Source organism: Tamandua tetradactyla, chromosome 3, assembly GCF_023851605.1.
Source record: "Tamandua tetradactyla isolate mTamTet1 chromosome 3, mTamTet1.pri, whole genome shotgun sequence".
In the NCBI taxonomy this organism is placed as follows: Eukaryota; Metazoa; Chordata; class Mammalia; order Pilosa; family Myrmecophagidae; genus Tamandua; species Tamandua tetradactyla.
In genome coordinates, this window is record NC_135329.1 from 59,122,846 (window position 1) to 59,128,935 (window position 6,090).

The following is a 6,090-nucleotide window of genomic DNA, read 5'->3' on the forward strand; positions in this document are numbered from 1 at the left end:
CTAATGATTCTTATATTTGTGCACTTTGTTTTGTCTATCATTTCCCTGAGATCCAATTCATATTTTTTCATCTTTTTTTTGCCATTTGCTGTTTTGTATGATCAAAGTCAGTCATCCTGTCCTCTATATTGCTTATTCTTTGTTCTGTATCTCCAAATCTGCTGTTGTGTTCCTCTAGTATATTATTTGTTTGTTTGTTTGTTTGTTTTATGTGTGGGTAGGCACCAGGAGTCGAACCCGGATCTCCAGCATGGCAGGCAAAAGCTCTGCCTGTTGAACCACCATGCCCCGCCCTCTATTATGTTTTTTTTTGTCAACAGAATCTTTAATATCTGTGATATCTGCTATTTTCTGTTTATTCTTTCAAATTCCTCTTTATCCTCTTCTACTGTCTTCTTGATCTCCTTTATATCCTTTATCATCCCACTTATTTTATTAAATAGTGTTATATGAGCATCTTTGATTAGTTGTTCCAATGTCTGTGTCTCCTTTGGTATTTTAATTTGGTCATTAGGCAGGTGTATATCTGTCTGCATTATGATATGCTTAGTGATGTTCTGTTGTTCTTGTCACGTATAAATATCTTTATTGACTTACTTTGGGAGTTGATGTCTTTTATTAGTCTAAATCTTGTGTTTTTGGTATGCCTGTGTGGCAGGGTGCAGTGTACAGGGTGGGGCAGAACAGTGTAGTGATTTTTTGTAGGGCAGGTATAGGCAAAGGTTGTTGATGTTATGCTGGTGCTTGTAAACGTAGGTATCCAGTAGCCAGGGAGGATATAGCTGTGCGGGTGCACCGGTCTGGGGGGCATAACCCTGTTGTATGCTGGTCTAGGGTGTGGGACCCTTTGTGCGCATGTGTAGAGCTGTGGCAGCAGGTCAGCATTATGCCTTTGTTGGTTGGGGGCAGATGTGACCCGGCTGCACAGTTCAGCACTTTCTCAGAGTTGGGAAGCGGGACTGAGGGCCATACACATGCACAGGTCTCATTGGGGGCCAATGTAGATGTGCAGGTCTAGGAGTGCTGTAAATTAATAGTCCTAGTACTGAAGGATGTGATTGGAGGCGCATACACATGTGTGGGTCTAGGAGTGCCATAAACGTGCACAGAACTCGGTGGGTGGGGGGTGAGGTGAGGCTGTGTGAATACTATGGGCAGGGACAGGTGTAGCTGGAGTAAGAAGGTATGCACTGGCAGCTTTTATGCCCTGGCAACAGCTTGCAGGGAACAGGGAGAGATAGTACTCAGGAGGAGTGCAGGAGAGGTAGGTTGGGCTGTGTTTGGGGTGGGGGCGTGGGGTGGGCATGCACATGAGCGTTTGTGGGGCAGGGGCACTTGGAGTGCAGGAAGTGGGGGTGGGGGACCGGGTTCAGGTGCGTGGTTTGTGGGGTTCAGATTCATGGGGTGTAGGGTGTATCGCTGGTTATCAGGCTATGCTGGTGAGGGTAGCATGTTCAAGGAACATGGCCTGGCTTACTTCCTAGTCCCTGTCTTCCCATACATGTACTCCTGTGGCTCCTTCTTCAATGCCAGACGCCAGCTTTCTGCTTCTCTCTTCCTCAGCCTCTGCATCCAGGGCCACCCTATGTGGTGCAGAAGGCTCTCCCAGGTTAGTTGCACTCTTGAATCACCATCTCAGTCATCCTCCCATCCCTTCTCTAACTTTTCTGTGAAGCAGGGTTGAATTCGAGCTACCATATTCAGCCATCTTCCTAGAACTTCCCCAAAGCTATAGTTTTGAAATCCAATCTTGTGGATGCAGACTGATTATGGGTGGGATCTTCTGATTAATATGCTTCTACAGAGATGCAGCCTGCATGGTTGTGGTTGGGATGTTTTGATTAGGTTGTTTCCATAGAGATGTGACCCTGCCCATTCAAGATGGGCTTTAATATGAATACTGGAGCCCTTTAAGTGAGGGACATTTTGGAAAGGACACAAAAATTTGTAGATGCAGAAAGAAATTATAGCAGGTGAAGCAGTTTGAAAGCAGAAGCCAGGAAAGAAGGCAACAGAAGTTGCCATATGACTTCCCATGTCTCACCCTGGGTGACCTAGCCTTTCTTCAGTGAAGATACCCTCTTGTTGATGCATTAGTTTGGACATTTATATGGCCTTAGAACTGTAAATTTATTATAAACTAATAAATCTCCTTTGTAAAAATCAAACATTTATGGCATATTACATTCTGGCAGCTTTAGCAAACTGGAACAGATTTTTCTACCAGAGAAATAGGGTGCTGTTGTGTTTGCAAATACTAAAAATTTTGGAATGGCTTTATAAATGGATAAGGGGAAGGTTCTAGAAGAGTTGTGATATTCTTGATAGGAAAGGCCTAAATTGCTTTAAAAAAAAAAAACATTGGTTGATATGTAGACTGTGAAGATAGTTCTAAAGAGGCCTACAAAAGGAATGATGAGTGTGTCATTGTAAAGTGGAAGAAAGATGATTCACATTTTAAAGAGGCAGACAATTTGGCAAAATTGAATCCTGTGCTGCATGGAGGGGAGAATTTAAAAGTGACAGGATTGTATATGTAACTGAAGAAATTCCCAAACTAAAGGTAGAGAATGTAGCCTGATTTCTCCTTGAAACTTATAACCTAATGTGCCAAGAAAGGGATAAGCTGAGAATTGAACTCTCGGGTACAAAGAAACCAGAAACTGATGGTCTGGAGGATTCTGGGCCTTCACTCAGACAGTGGTGTCCCAGGCCTCAGGACAGTGGAGCACATTCCCAGGGGACTGAGGAGAGTCTGGCCACCACCCCATGTTCTGAAAAGGTTGAATGTGTGACTCAGAGATGACACAAAGTCTGGATTCCACCCTGATGCTTGAGAAGGGTGTGGCCAAGAACAAGGTGGTCTTCTGAATTTTGTCAAATGCTGTGACCCTCACCTCATTGTTTGAAGAAAGCAAGGCCACAGTGTAAACCCTTAGAGAGTGTAGGACTGCTACTTTCTCAAGTCCCCAGGATAAATGGCTTTTAGACTTTGAAATCTAATGGAGCTTGATCTTCGTGTTTTTCCAATTGTTTGGTTCCTGTGACCTCTTTTTGTTTTCAGTTTCTCTCTATGGTAATGGGAATGTTTATTCTTTGACTGTCCCACCTTTGTATATTGACAGTGGATAACTTGCTCTGAGTTTCACAAGTCCACAGTCAGAGAAGAATTTCCCTTAGGACTTATCATGCCTGTAACTGACTTTGATGAGATTCTGTACTGTTTTTGACTTTGTATTGGTACTGAAATGATTTAAGGCTTTTGTGATATTGTAAAGAATGAATGTATCTTGCACTTGGAAAGAACATGTCTTTTTAGGTTCCAGATGGTGTAATGTACTGGTTTGAAACTGTTTTGTATCCCAGAAAAGTCACACTTTTTAAATCCAATTTTGTGGGTGCAGACTTATTGTAGGTGGGACCTTTTGATTATGTTGTTTCCATGGAGATGTGATACAACCAAATGTTGGCTGGACTTTTTAATTAGGCTATTTCCATGGAGATGTGAATCTTCCCATTCAAGGGTGATCTTAATCCACTTACTGGAGTCCTTTGAAAGAGGGACATTTTGGAGATGCCACAGACATTCAGAGATGCAGAAAGAAACCTTGCCAGGAGAAGCTGTTTGAAAGTAGGAGCCAGGAGATTGCCAGCAGACTTTGCCATGTGCCTTTCCATATGATAGAGAATCCCTATATGCCATTAGCCTTTCTTCATTGAAGGAATGCTCTTGTTGATGCCTTTAGTTAAGACATTTTTATGGCCTTAGAACTGTAACTTTGTAATCTAATAAATCCCCTTTCAAAAGCCAACCCATTTCTGGTATACTGCATTCTGGCAGGTTTAGCAAAGCTAAACTGCTAACTTCCAACTTGGAGAAAAAATTCAGGATGTATTGCAGGATGTATCAACCCAGGAAATGCCCAGTGTTCTTCCTGGAAGGAATTTGAAACTGAGGATGTTGGGCTGCTTTGAAAGGATGTATGGACCCTAGAAAAGCTATGTTTAAATCAAAATCCCATTTTGTAAAGGCAGAATAATAATCCCTATTCAATACTATATGTTTGAAACTGTAATCAGATCATCTCCCTGGAGATGTGATTTAATCAAGAGTTGTTATTAGGCTGGAGTAGGTGATGACATGTCTCCACCCATTTGGGTGGGTCTTGATAAGTTTCTGGAGTCCTGTAAAAGAGGAAACATTTTGTAGAAAGCTAGAGATTCAGAGAGAGCAGAGAATGCTGCAGCATCATGAAGCAGAGTCCACGAGCCAGCGACCTTTAGAGATGAAGAAGGAAAACACCTCCCAGGGAGCTTCATGAAACCAGAAGCCAGCAGAGAAAGCTAGCAGATGATGCTGTGCTCACCATGTGCCCTTCCAGCTGAGAGAAAAGCTCTGACTGTGTTCACTGTGTGCCTTCTCACATGAGAGAGAAACCCTGAACTTCATCGGCCTTGAACCAAGGTATCTTGCCCTGGATGCCTTTGATTGGACATTTCTATAGGCTTATTTTAATTGGGACATTTTCTCGGCTTTAGAACTGTAAACTCATTAATTCCTCTTTTTAAAAACCATTCTGTTCCTGATATATTGCATTCCAGCAGCTAGCAAACTAGAACGGATGTAAAGCCAACCAGAGTGCTCTAGACAGAGAATCAGACAGAGATGGGACAGTGCACAGAGAAAGAATTCCAAGGATGTGAAGCAGAGGGCCCCCTGCAGCCTTCGGCTGAGTACTGAACTATACAACTAGGATGAAAACTACTTGCAACTGAGGAAAACCACTCCGAGTCGCAGAGAGAGCAGTAGTTGCTTCAGACATAGAAAACCTGAAGCAATTACTCAAGAGGAGTTCTGTAGTACAAGAGCTATTAAATGAGGTCCTTCAGGCAGAAGAAAATGGATATCAAATTGAAGTTGTGAGCTGAACAAAGAAGGGGAGATCATCAGAAATGGTAAATATGTGGGAACTATAAAAGCATTTTTCCTGATTTTTAAAATATTTAAAAGATAACTGGGTGTAGTCACCAATGTGGTGGTGTGAGACACTCCAGGTCTCCATGCCATGCACAGAGGATTTAGGCAACAAGCAAAAACTGATAGAGAAAAACAATTACTCAAAAAACAATATCCATAGAACTCATTTTTATTTGCATATTTGATTAAGAATAGAAAGATACAGTCTTTAAGCAAACAAACACTGGGGAAAGCCATCTCCTGGGTAAAATATACAAGATTGAGAGACATTAAAACTTAATAATAACCACACAAAACAACCATGAAAACTCTGCTTGTAATCCATGTTAAGATAATTAAGCATTTAACTTTTTGACAAAATTTAAAGTGTAGCACTAAAAATCGCACTGTAGTTCTTTAAAATGATCAAAAAGATAAACCCAGCCCCTGCTGCCTCAGTCCGATTTTTCTCCAGGGTCTTTATTAACATAAGAGGCACTGCTGACACTCAACACTATTTCATGCTTTGGCTGTGCCCACCTACAGAGAAATGAATAGATTGCTATTAGAAATACATTAGATAAACTGGAAAATATTCTAGGCTACCTGTCAAAGAAAGTAAAGATGTTATAAATCATTAAATTATAAGAAAGAAAATTGTATTTCAATAGATACTTTAAAAATGACTATAACTTTAAAATCAGCATTGAAACCTGCATATTATAACCATATTTTACCCCTTCAGTTATCAGTCTCTACCTGAAAATGTATATAATATCAACTGAAAAATTTGGAAGGGTAACAACCAGGCATAGGAAATCTAAATATTGGTATGTATGTTCACATGTAGAGATGGTTAAATAATTGGCCACCTTAAAAAAAAAACAAAACTGGTAGAAACCATCATTATCAGAACTCTAGAAAACGGATAAATAGTTTTAGTAACATGACAAGTGCCCAGTCAATAAAGTTGACAACTTTAAAATGCTAGTAAAGCCTCCTTACTCTTTTGTTGGATCTTTCTCCAACCCCTCCATTGCTTAGTGTGGAGACTGCCTGTGCATGAAGTGCCCTTCCCTAGTTCTGGTAACAGGAAGCAGAATAAGGCTTGTACTTAATGGGATTCATGTATA